At 38.9% G+C, this 13,901-nt stretch overlaps 1 protein-coding gene across 2 annotated transcripts in view; it reads left to right on the top strand.

Annotated features, from left to right (window-relative positions):
- Positions 1–13,901, top strand: part of LOC110828964 (uncharacterized) — a 112,887-nt gene that overhangs the window by 64,991 nt on the left and 33,995 nt on the right. The window contains exon 1 of one of the 2 annotated variants that reach the window (XM_022062203.2): positions 5,766–5,912. The exons of the other annotated variant lie outside the window; for it this stretch is intronic. The gene's annotated coding sequence lies outside the window, so the exon portion shown is untranslated. Of the gene's footprint in view, positions 1–5,765; positions 5,913–13,901 lie in introns of those variants that run through there. 2 annotated transcript variants of the gene reach the window in all.

Genomic DNA, 13,901 nt, shown 5'->3' with positions numbered 1-13,901 from the left:
TAAAGTATCCAGTCATATCAGAATCCTGATGATGGGGACAGAGTTGGTTCCCGAAACGTCGGTTTACTACGATAACCATTTAACGAGGCTGATTGCCCGAGAAGATTTCATTAATTGTACTCGCCGCGAAAGTCTCAAATCCTATTCCACTACATAAGTTCCGTGTTTAATAAAATTTGTTTCTTCGTTAATGGAAAATATTTTTGAGTTAGAAGACAATTGGAATAATAACTGCGTTAATGAATCGACGTTTGCTTCCGGACTGAACTCATAAAAACCTCATTCCTACTGCACTGAATTCCAGTCATTCAAATCTTGCGTTGCTAATATTATATTTAGTTAATGTAAGCTTATAATCGTGTACCAAAATTCCATTTACCTCACTAGTGTAAGAATCTAATCTAATCGATTTATAAATATTTTGTCGGTTTTAGTTGAAATTAATATGAATAAAAAATTTCTTGGATATTATCCATCGTCTAGTAAATATAAAACGTAAAACGACGTTTCGGAGAATCAAATCTAAAACTTCTTGACGATGGTGAAGAGTCAATTGAATAAATATTTTCTTGGATATTATCCATCGTCTAGTAAATATAAAACGTAAAACGACGTTTCGGAGAATCAAATCTAAAACTTCTTGACGATGGTGAAGAGTCAATTGAATAAAAATTTTCTTGGATATTATCCATCGTCTAGTAAATATAAAACGTAAAACGACGTTTCGGAGAATTTTTATTCAATTGACTCTTCACCATCGTCAAGAAGTTTTAGATTTGATATGAAATTAATATGTTACGCCCAATTTTTGTTAAACATATTATTATTATTATTATCTTTAAGGGTGGAAACCTTATTTGCAGATTCTGCTTAGATTCAAATTGTCGGATGATTACATTCAATCTGTCCTCACACAAAAGCTCATATTCTTTTCTACAATTGTAAACCAGTTCCTTCTGCAAATGATAAATAAATTAAACTTTTCCCACACCTGCAATTTCATTGTTTTAAATTACTTTAACAAAAGTTTTGTACGTTTCAAAAATGCATTCTACATATTTCCGGAAGCTACAGGCCTATTAACAGTAGTTTAATCTGCACGACCCTAATCTTACCCTAACATGAGGGAAATATATAAAAATTTTGGTTGAGAAGTCTTTTCTAAATCAGCCCCCTTGGATTTTATTTATTTATCAATGATTTAATTAAAACAACGCTGTCAGTAACTCATTATATACCATCGTATAATGAGCTGATTAATAAACAGCAAAATTGGAAGGCCATGGCCTATTTTAAGGCATTATGCCAAGATCTAAGAAAATAAAATAAAAATTTCAGTCAGGTAGGCACTGTCCCAGCCGAGATTCAAACCAAAAACATTAGTGTTAACAATTCGATCGCCACGTTCGATTTTTAGAGACTCAAAATATCGATAGGGGGATGAGAGAGAGAAAAGTTGAAAATGGTTTAGCGATACCAACTGCTCCCCCCTCGAATTTCCCTGCGTTTGTTCATAAACTGGTTGACTGCACTTACAGTGATTCAGATTTGGAGCTGTCAAAATTCAGTTAAACTTGCGTTTATCTGCTTATCACAGTGGATATTTGGAATTTCGTACGCAAATTTTTGTTTCTTATGTTAAGATAACGATATTCTTAGTTAAGTCACCTAACTAACTGATTGTGGAGTAAAATCCTTATTGAGAAGCTAACAGTCGCTCAGCTAGTCAATATATTCCCTGCCTTTTGTGGATAATGTAAAGAGTCTTCTGTCCCTGTGAAAAGTGATAATTTTTTAAACTACCAAGGGATTCTGCTTAGTGGAGAACAGATCATGCCAGACTTTAGCCCAGCCTCTTAAAGATTTTAATATTCCACCAGTAAATTTTGTATTGTATTTTATCTGCTATTTTATCATGACAAAGTAAATTAAATACCTAATGCATATAAAGATCGCTGTCTTCTGAGTTGTTGCCCCGTGTAGTGCCGTACAAGTTTACCGACGTTTCAGAGGTCCTTGCTGCCTCCATCATAGCTCCGATAATTTACTTTAAAGTTATCATCTCATTTGCTATCCAAAGCACTGAAGATCAGAATATATAAAACAATAATTTCTCCTGATGTTTTGTATGGTTGTGAAATATGGTCTCTTACCTTGAAGGAAGAACGTGGATTACAAGCGGTTGAAAACAAGGTGCTCAGGGAAGATATTTGGACCCAGGAAGGATGAAATAGTGGGGAATTTAGTATGTTGCATACGAGGGGCTGCGTGAATTGTACAGGTCACCTAGGATAGTGAAGAGAGTGACACCTAGGAGGCCCCGATCGGCTGGACATGTAGCAGAGGTAGAGAATCCTTCTGGCAAATGACCATTGGGTAGACCAAGAAGGAAATGGGAGGATAATCTCAGGCGGGATCTATGGGAGATAGGAGTTGAAGGAGACTGGAGTTTGTTGGTCCGGTGGAGGGCTTTGGTTAATTCGGTGATGAACCTTCGGGTTTCATAAGCCATCTGGTTGGTTGGGTCCACTATTTGGGAAGCCTGAGGGGAAGAGATCTCTGGGGAGACCTAGACGTAGATGGGAGGATAATCGCAGGCGGGATCTATGGGAGATAAGAGTTGAAGGAGACTGGAGTTTGTTGGTCCGGTGGAGGGCTTTGGTTAATTCGGTGATGAACCTTGGGGTTCCGTAAGCCATCTAGTTGGTTGGGTCCACTATTTGGGAAGCCTGAGGGGAAGAGGCCCCTGGAGAGACCTAGACGTAGATGGGAGGATAATCGCAGGCGGGATCTATGGGAGATAGGAGTTGAAGGAGATTGGATTTTGTTGGCCCAGGACAGGGCCCGGTGGAGGGCTTTGGTTAATTCGGTGATGAACCTTGGGGTTCCGTAAGCCATCTAGTTGGTTGGGTCCACTATTTGGGAAGCCTGAGGGGAAGAGACCGCTGGGGAGACCTAGACGTAGATGGGAGGATAATCTCAGGCGGGATCTATGGGAGATAGGAATTGAAGGAGACTGGATTTTGTTGGCCCAGGACAGGGTCCGGTGGAGGGCTTTGGTTAATTCGGTGATGAACCTTCGGGTTCAGTAAGCCATCTGGTTGGTTGGGTCCACTATTTGGGAAGCCTGAGGGGAAGAGATCTCTGGGGAGACCTAGACGTAGATGGGAGGATAATGTCAGGCGGTATCTATGGGAGATAGGAGTTGAAGGAGACTGGATTTTGTTGGCCCAGGACAGGGTCCGGTGGAGGGCTTTGGTTAATTCGGTGATGAACCTTGGGGTTCCGTAAGCCATCTAGTTGGTTGGGTCCACTATTTGGGAAGCCTGAGGGGAAGAGACCGCTGGGGAGACCTAGACGTAGATGGGAGGATAATCTCAGGCGGGATCTATGGGAGATAGGAGTTGAAGGAGACTGGAGTTTGTTGGTCCGGTGGAGGGCTTTGGTTAATTCGGTGATGAACCTTAGGGTTCGGTAAGTCATCTAGTTAGTTAGTTTTAGTTAGTAATTTATATGGATCTATCTCTTCATTTCTTCATGAATCTTCACATCATGGTGCTTAATTAAGCACAGGGACGAATTTCTATCTTTTTTTCTAGCACAACATAAAAACTCTGGTCTAGAGTCTTAAATGCTAGATCATTACTGATTTCTTGAACGTCCTTAACACTAATCCCTCATTCTGTGCATCAGTGTCGTGTGATCTACTGAATCAAAAATGTTTGAAGCAATGCATAAGCAGTACCAACAAAGTCATCTTGATGATGGCATAAACGTTGTGCTGCTATATTAAAACATTGAAATAATTATAATAACAGCTTCATTATTCTTCAGAATTGTTGACCGAGATTAAGTCTGTAAACTGGAATCTTCCTTCCTGCTTCAGAGGTCGCGTTCTTTCCGGTGTACGAAACCCACTGATCCACAGCCTGATAACCGCTGGCACGTTTATTTGCACTGCGATATTTAAACCTTGATACGAGGTGCGATCGGAAAGTTTCTAGACTGCGCCTATAAAAACCCGTACATTTATCTCAGGTATTAAATTCATCCATCACCCTCGAAGTAGTTCCCCTGGGAGTGAACACAACGATCCCAGCGCCGCTGCCAAGCCTGGAAGCATCCCTGGAAATCTTTCTTTGTCAGCCTGTCAAGCACCATCTGCGATTCTGCCTGAATCTCTTCTATCGTCTCAAATCTCCTTCCCTTTAGCTGAATTTTCATCTTTGGGAAGATAAAGAAGTCACACGGAGCTTAGAAAGGAAGTTGGGGTCGGTTCTTGCAAGATCTTTGAGCTCCTGACAAACGAAAAGTCGATTCTGCTTCTGGTCCTCAGACAGGATGCGTCGCATGTGGAGTTCTTCCTTTAGAATCAGCTGACAGGTCCCATAGCCTATCCCATCAATGTCGCACAAGTCGTTGATGGTACGACGTCGATCTTCGTGAATGGCCTGCCGAATCTTCGTAACATTTTCGGGCGTTGTGCTCGACAGAGGTTCGGCCATTTTTAAAACGTGAATGCCACACAAAAGTTTGTGCACGACCCATTGCGGACTCCCCAAATGCTTGCTTTAGCATTTCATAGGTTTCCGTAGCCGTTTTGGCGAGTCTTTGGCAAGAGATTCAGGCAGAATCGCAGATGGTGCTTGACAGGCTGACAAAGAAAGATTTCCAGGGATGCTTCCAGACTTGGCAGCGGCGCTGGGATCGTTGTGTTCACTCCCAGGGGAACTACTTCGAGGGTGATGGATGAATTTAATACCTGAGATAAGTTTACGGGTTTTTATACGCGCAGTCTTGAAACTTTCCGATCGCACCTCGTATTTTACGGACACTCAATCTACAAAGTCCTTGGTCTCTTATCGCATGAACGAATCCTTAATCCACTGATCTTCTACGTAAGATGTTGCCGGAACACGACAGCTACATCAGCGATATGTCTTACTTCCATTCGAATTGACCATTATTCAAGAAATTCGCCACCTTTTATGGAAATCGAAGGTGCATTATTGTATTCAGAAGAGCACGCCACTGGACCTATCATGATCCAGCCTGCACTCTGTACTATATTTTTTTTAAATAAATTTTAATATTATCCTCCCATCTGCGCCTGGTTTCTTTCCCGCCAGTCTTATAAGTACATTTTTCTACCTTTCATTTCTCCCTTGCGTGCTACATGCATTAGCCAAATTCTCGAACTTTTCAATAGTAGTTAATACGTATGAAGACATTTCATGTACATACATTTATTTAATCTAAAATATTCTTCGCCAAAAACTCCGCTATTGGATCATATCACCATCCGGTTCAGTCCAGTTCACAACTTCGCAATAAATTTGTCTAACATTAATTTTGATTTATCTCATCAACGTCATAGCCAGTCTTGAATGAGAGAATATCCAGTTTGTTTGTTTTTTACAGCTGAAAATCGGCATAATACCTACACACAGGACACTGATGATGCTCACTCACGATACGTAATTATCCTCTTGTATTAATTCTAACCTATAGCGTCTTAAATTAATATAATATCGTTAAGTAATCTTGGTTCTCTTCTCACTTTACATGACGAAATTACAATCTTTGATTGTATTGATCGTACTTTACGCAGTAACAAATTGTTCGTGTTATTCTTCCACAGATGGCAGCAGCAGTAGTAATTGAAGCACACTCTTTCGGGGAATTGTTAAACTTCATCTCTTGTGTGCCTGCTCGCCTGTGTCTGAGTGTCACAATTCAGAATAATTTCCTATTGCCTGAACGTCTTCACACACAGTATTGTAAAATAAAATGGTGAATGTCAATCACGGAGTGCATTGATTTCAACTAGAAATCACGACACATTAACAAGTGTTAAAATCTATTCGTAATGTTCGTTCCTGTGTTACTTCTCTGGAAGCCATGACACAATTGTACGTAAATATTACATGTTTTAAACGATTAATTTTAAATCTGAAATGTACGTTAGTTATTGTTAGCTATAGCATAGTCCTTCAGTTTTAATGAAGGTTGTGGAACTCAACGATGTAGCTCAGACTATATAGCGTCCAATCAGTGGATCTTCGTCAAAATTTAAAAGTAACGAAAGACTCCCCTTTGTTCGGGTAAAGTAATTCTTATGATCGTTAACTTTTATCTAAGGATCTAGTCTCTACATTCCGAACGAAGATTTAAAATAAGTCTAACCAACCGACACGAAGTAGTGAAACAATTGCGACTCGTTAAAGCGGAGGGCTATGACGTCAGTCACCCCTCGGATTCCACTGACGAAATAGCTGTGGGGGAAAACAAAAGTCCTCTTCAGCTCCACTAACGTGTTTGGCTAAGTGTAGTTCGCATTCTCGCCACAGATTGTGCTCTGTATTTTTAACAGACCTTCGCAGCTACGTGCAGCTGTTTTTAATGCAAAAGGGTATTATGAGACTGGCTTTTCAGCGAGATTTATTGTTTACAGAACATTGTCAAATTGAACCCGTTGCAATTATACTCAGTCGGTGCCTTTATTTACTGAAGTGAATGATCACAGCGTGTGTACTTTGTACTCTGTACAATATTCCCAGGGGCGATAGACTATATCGTGCCTAGACCCCTGAAAAATCGTCTTTTGAGATTAATCAAGTTTAATAAAACCTGACGTTATTTTTAAATAAATGCAGACGAAATTGTACTTTTTTCCTTTAATGCAACTTTTAATTATATTCACATTTATTTTATTCTTATACAAAAGATATTTAATGTTAATTATTGGCTTTTTTGCAGTTAGGCTGGATTGTAAGAAAGTTATAACACGAGTATTTCTCTCTATATTTTATTTTTCAACTTTAAATAATTACTAAATGTGGAAGAACAATTATCAGCTGTTATATGAAAACCTGAGTTTAAAAAAATTTGTTAAAAAACCTTTCGTAATAATATTGACTTATCATGCCATAACGCCTACTAATTTCTCATTATTGTTGTCCAGAACGTAAAATCGATATTATTTTGTGTGTTTTTACAGAACCGTCTTACTTCTGCAAGCTGTTTAATTGCATATGCATAATTAATTAATAACGTTCTCATACTTTTACCTAATTAAATTTTCATACAGAAAATCCGAAGCACTTCTATAATTTACATTTCGACCCACACGTACCTTCAAGTTGTTCAGGCTTGGTGCCAGAAGACATTTTCTGCAATTCATTTCGTAAACAGAGGCAAGCCTTAATTCACATTAAATTCAAACGATGACAGAGACAATGCCTTTTTCCTTCCTACCTGTCATTTGTTATGACTTCTGATGAAGGCTGCGTCATTATTACCTGATTCAATTTAAAATTTCGTGACGTTCTGACACTTCCTGCCAGAGTCTTTATTACTGTTTCGCGTTGTTACGTAAAAACATAATTTTTTTTTTTCGAATTACAATCAAGGTCTTGCGACCTGCGTTCAGTTGCATTGTTGGGTGTAACACTTCAGTTCTGAAACTTCGCTCTGTTTGCACTCAAATGCCCTTGAATATTCAAATGTTACTTTTGCCTATCATATATTATTTTGAAATGACCATTGAAGTTATCTGACGACAAAATACAAATAGACGTATAAGGAAACTGTAGATATAAAGAAAATACCACCCTGGTTTGCCGTCAAATATAAAGTGGTTCATGAATTTGCCACTGATATCCTGCTCGCCATCGAATTGGACAGAAATGGCCACCCAATAGCCCGGACATAAACCCCCGCGAATTCTTCCTTTGGGTAATCTTAAGAAAAAAAGTGTTTCCAAAAAAATACAGCCTTGATTCTTCATGTGTGATGATAGTACGGAGGACATGTGCTGTCCTGTGACCACGAGCGAAGTCGTTCATATTTTTCAAGTTGAATGACTGAACGGTGGCTATTTTGAACATATATTCCATAAAAGATTATTCACCATGAATTGTTCTTTTTTTGTTTTCATAAATACATATGTACCATTATATTAATATTTAAACTTTTTAGTGCGTTCCGTAGTTCTCACAAAAATCTTCGGTAATATAAAAGGTTTCCCATCTCCGAAACGTCGTTTTACGTTTTATATTTACTAGACGATGGATAATATCCAAGTAAATTTTTATTCAATTGACTCTTCACCATCGTCAAGAAGTTTTATATTTGATTCTCCGAAACGTCGTTTTACGTTTTATATTTACTAGACGATGGATAATATTCAAGGAAATTTTTATTCAATTGACTCTTCACCATCGTCAAGAAGTTTTAGATTTGATTCTCCGAAACGTCGTTTTACGTTTTATATTTACTAGACGATAGATAATATCCAAGGAAATTTTTATTCAATTGACTCTTCACCATCGTCAAGAAGTTTTAGATTTGATTCTCCGAAACGTCGTTTTACGTTTTATATTTACTAGACGATGGATAATATCCAAGGAAATTTTTATTCAATTGACTCTTCACCATTGTCGAGAAGTTTTAGATTTGATTCTCCGAAACGTCGTTTTACGTTTTATATTTACTAGACGATGGATAATATCCAAGGAAATTTTTATTCAATTGACTCTTCACCATTGTCGAGAAGTTTTAGATTTGATTCTCCGAAACGTCGTTTTACGTTTTATATTTACTAGACGATGGATAATATCCAAAGAAAATTTTTCTTCAATTGACTCTTCACCATCGTCAAGAAGTTTTAGATTTAATTATTAAAATGATCCTTAAAATTTTGTGCAAAGTGAGATAAAATCCAATGGCAGGATTTTGTATCGATGGTGCTGAACATTCCGCGATTTTACGAGTTCCTTAGTCACTTCTAGATTACTCACACTTTAGTAAAAGAAAACTGAGTATCTCATAAAATATACTGACCAGACGGTGATTCTATTAAATTTCGTCCGCCTTGTGCAAGGACAGTCCACGTACTTGAAGCCACGTGTTTCGAAAGATAAGACAAACTTACTGTCCATCATAGATTATGTGAGAGATGTTTGTGGTGACAAAGTGAGTGGGCCTTGATACGTCAGTATTCCGCCGCGAGGCGCCAGCGTAGGCCAGCATCTGTCTTTACCTTCTTAATTCTCAGCAATCCTTGTCAGTAAGACCGTATCCTTCTTGGAGGACTTCGCATACTGAATAATATCTAAATCCAACAAATTGTCTGTGAGATGAAACTTCGGACGTAATAATAATAAGTAATATTCTTATTTTGTAATGAAACGTTTGTGACAGTGGTTGATTCATTGTTTCGGTATCACGCTGGGCATTGACCACTGATATACATTTAACGTAAGCAACGTCTCGGTAATTGGCTTCGTGTTATTTATAATTATTATACAGATAATGCCTTTGTTGTATTTCCTTTTAAGATTAATAGAGACGACCATTGATCTTCCGAATATGGACAAATGTTCTGACCAGTAGAGCAACACCGTATGTGTTGTCTAGTTTAATGGAACATAAAATTTGTTAACCGAATTGTACTAAACACTCTAATTTCAAAGCTTCTTTAACGTCCGTTAATTCTAAATTATCCCATTGTAGGCGTACAGACTGACGGACAACAATAAACAAACATAAGGGAGTCAAAATTATGATATGCGTCTAGAAAGAGACCTTCGTGGCATTCCTAACCCCAAAACACCGACCGCCTCTTTTCAACATACGAGGTGCGATCGGAAAGTTTCAAGACTGTGTCAATAGAGGGCGAACAGGATGTAGTACGAGCTTCTCCCGCTAGGGGGTGCGGCCTACATTCATAGTGAATCAGTGTGCCAGCCGGCATCATCGAATTAGCATTTGTTTCTTAGTTACGGGCGTTTTGGTAGTGCATTACACCGACCCTCCTGCGATTTCGGAATGGCGTGTGCATCAAATTTTGCCAAAGACTCGCCAAAACGGCTACGGAAACCTATGAAATGCTAAAGCAAGCATTTGGGGAGTCCGCAATGGGTCGTGCACAAACTTTTGTGTGGCATTCACGTTTTAAAAATGGCCGAACCCCTGTCGATGATGACGAGCGTTCTGGACGACCATCTTCGAGCACAACGCCCGAAAATGTTACGAAGATCGACGTCGTACCATCAACGAATTGTGCGACATTGTTGGGATAGGCTTTGGGATCTGTCAGCTGATTCTAAAGGAAGAACTCCACATGCGACGCATCCTGTCTGAGGACCAGAAGCAGAATTGACTTCTCGTTTGTCAGGAGCTCAAATTTCTTGCAAGAACCGACCCCAACTTCCTTTCTAAGCTCCGTGTGACTTCTTCCTCTTCCCAAAGATGAAAATTCAGCTAAAGGGAAGGAGATTTGAGACGATAGAAGAGATTCAGGCCGAATCGCAGATGGTGCTTGACAGGCTGACAAAGAAAGATTTCCAGGGATGCTTCCAGGCTTGGCAGCGGCGCTGGGATCGTTGTGTTCACTCCCAGGAGAACTACTTCGAGGGTGATGGATGAATTTAATACCTGAGATAAGTGTACGGGTTTTTATAGGCGCAGTCTTGAAACTTTCCGATCGCACCTCGTACGTCCCAATTAATTATTCATACTAATGTGCCTTTCGGCGCCATATAACCTTACCATTTAAAAGAGCTTCCTTAAAATTCCAAATAAAACGAAGGATTAATACGTGAAACCATTCTCTAGAAGGATTGTGGATTTTGTTTCCGCAAGGTTGGTAACGCAGTTGTTTGTCGAGATATCGACAATCTCTCTTCCTGTTGTTCGTATCTGAAGGTCATGCATTTCGCAGAGAATTATTTGCAATTCCTAGAAAACACGTACGAATACTAGGGAAGAAATAAGCGATAAGATATCGCCCAAGCAGCATCACCACTTCATTGGTGCATAAGGAGTCGGGAGGAGGGGGGGGACACTCATTTATCAGTCTGAATGCACCTCAACAAATAAACTTCTATGTAGAAACCACAATGATTCGTAATCACGTGTTACTGTTACAGCAACTGAACACTGCAGATACTATCTCAATTTCGTTTGAGATTTAATAATAGCTTGAACCGATTACAGTTGACCTTTCAACCGCTGTGATCATGGGTTCGAATCCGCTGTGTTGCGATGTCCCTTGCAAAGAGCTGACCTCCCGCCCACGCACTTCTACCAAATATCTAAATTAGGATTAACAATTTTCAAAAATAAATTGGAATTGGAATAAACTCACATTTTATTAATAAATTTTCTGATAATTGCAGAATTCCGATATCTCACTATTTTGAAATGAATTTATTGATGGATATAACAATTCCTGTTAATTTTAAAACCTTCAATGACGAGCGGCAAAAACGAGTTGTAGGCTTTCTGATCATACATTGAAGATTAAGGTTATGTCTTCAGATATTTTGTTGACCACGTACTAAGACCATGTGACGTCACAACATGGCAGACCGCGATTCAGATGTTCAAAACCGTAGATTCCACAAGCACTGTAGCTTATAATAACTTTGTCCACAGTGTTGCCAGTTAGTGACGTAATTAAATACATACTGGTATTTCCACAGCATTGGTTGGGGCTGAACGATTATTATACGCTGATGTTTACAAATCTATTGTTTGCTTTTAAATGACTGACTGAAAGTCCATCTTGTCCTTCAGTTTAAGGTTTGTGTATGGAACTACTATGTAGGCCTACTCATTTGGTACAGTTTTTCCTTATTGTTATCATAAGGAAAATGTTGAAGCTTTCCTTGTGTCATATATCATATCATCAACGTAAAGGAGATTATGTACAACTTTCCACGACAAAAATCATAGACGTGACAATGTTCTGTGCCGCTCCACCAAAGATACTGTAATCGAAAGCCCAGGGTTCAAAGCTACGTCAGAGTCGTAATGAAAAATTTACTCAGTATCGATTTAGGTCGGTTGAATATTCGACAAATTCAAAGGGACTGACCATCCTGAGTACAGACAGATTCAGAAACTTAAAAAAACCATTTCATTGTTGTCAGTAAGTATCAATGGTTTCATAATGATTGGTATTCATTTTCGTTCAACCTTAACTGCGTGCCAAACCACGCCCGTGTATATTCGTTAGTGGCAGTGACACGGTCATTCGCTTTGTCAGCTCGGTATGCCCACGCCTACATGAGCAACATTCACATTAACTTCGGGCTGTCAGTTCGAACTGACCAAATGCAATTCGATATATACAGGAAGTCAGGAAAGCATCACGATAATTCAGCCAGAATGGTGCAGAGATTGGGGTATTTACACAAGGATGCTGGCGTACCGGAAGTCCAATGTAGAGAAGTGGACACAACACTCATTATCATTTCTACGACTGTTTCACTGTTAAGACGTAACTTGTAATTTTCTAACAATGTACTAACAATTTTCATGCTTTAAGTGCAAATTAATTAGATACTTAAATATAAGTGCACATACCTGTTTGTTTTCGAATAAAATGGTAAAAAGCGTTGTATATTAAAATGAAAATTCTGTATAATAGTCCCTACATGTCTGGTACTTCAGAAAAAAAAAATCTTGAATCGGAAAATATCAGCAGGTTTAATCCGTGACAACCGCACTAAAATGTATACTTTCAGGTTATGGCGGACTCAATTAACACTCCAGCGGCTACCAGCAAGCAACACGTGTTCGGTGACATGCTATTTCATATATCATCACATCAAAACAATCAAACTGCCGATTTGTGAATATGTCGGTAAATTACGTGATCATTACAAACCACATATTCCATAATCTGTACGAACATAACATTTCGTTAATATTCATTAATCTTAATACTAACTACTATAATATGCTGCACACAAGACGATTTATTGTACGATTAAATAAGCCACTACTACCAACCCCTCTTTATAGCGATAATCGATATGTAACGCTCGATGACACTGCAGAAAAGTTGCATTCGACACGTAAAGCCTGTATCCCAGAGATAATTATAAAATCTATTTTGCTGTCGTTCCGATGTGAATGGTTCTCAGTGTTATGCATGTCGTTTCCGTTACACACGCTACGAAAATAAGCAGTTTTGAAGAAACGAAACACAGCTGAATGCAATGCAATCTAAAGATCTATCAACCCGACTGAAAAAGGCGAAACCGTGAACGGAACTGTATACGACGTTAATACTTAATCCGCATTCTTTCGTGACAATAGGTTATGTCATTGTTAATCGGTTAAAATTTTGAATCAATTGACATTCTTATTTATACGTAACATGTCTTTGTGGAATATTGGGTTACTCGTTGACTACTTAGAAATTCATATACTTCAATAAGACGCTACGAAGTTCCGAGAATGAAGTCGTAACAGTTGGTTTTTAGTATCGATAGGCAGCTTATTTGTAGTATATCGAGAATCGTTACGCAGTAGGCTTATATAACCATACTGAGCAGGTGTGCACAGCGTACGTTCCTACAAGCCGAGTTAACTGTCAAATCCTGGTATATTTTGCAGCCGACTAGTAACCTAGTCTCTAAAATCCAGCCAATCAGATAAATATTTACATATGCTTTAGGATCATTATTCACTTTAAGTACCCAATCAGAAACGATGAATTATTATTCTGAAATCTTCGATAAGATTCGAACACTTCTCGGCTTACATTTGGCATCTTCAGAAATTGTAACATACCTATGCTGATATTATGCATTATAAATATCGCCCTCGTCCTGATGATGGACACACTAACGACCTCCGAAACGTTAGCAATCTAACGTGAGAATCTCAGATCCTAGTCCTTAGTCGTGGGTTTGTAGGGGTCAGAGCACATGCCAAATCACGTGATTGTCGACCAATGCTGCTTCGAGGCGAAGTGCTCAACCCCGATTTGAGGGCCGCTACTCGTGCATAGTAGCGTCATTTCCATGACATCGGTTGAATCTATGACATTTGTGAGCTTATCTCCTGCCAGATTGCATTTTCCTTCTTCGTGGAAGATCTGA

This window comes from Zootermopsis nevadensis, unplaced genomic scaffold, assembly GCF_977971745.1.
Source record: "Zootermopsis nevadensis isolate Lab colony 2312 unplaced genomic scaffold, Znev_1.0 Znev_ptg000030l, whole genome shotgun sequence".
Classification (NCBI taxonomy): domain Eukaryota; kingdom Metazoa; phylum Arthropoda; class Insecta; order Blattodea; family Termopsidae; genus Zootermopsis; species Zootermopsis nevadensis.
The sequence above is the reverse complement of the archived record's forward strand: the minus strand, read 5'-3'. Positions and strand labels throughout refer to the sequence as shown.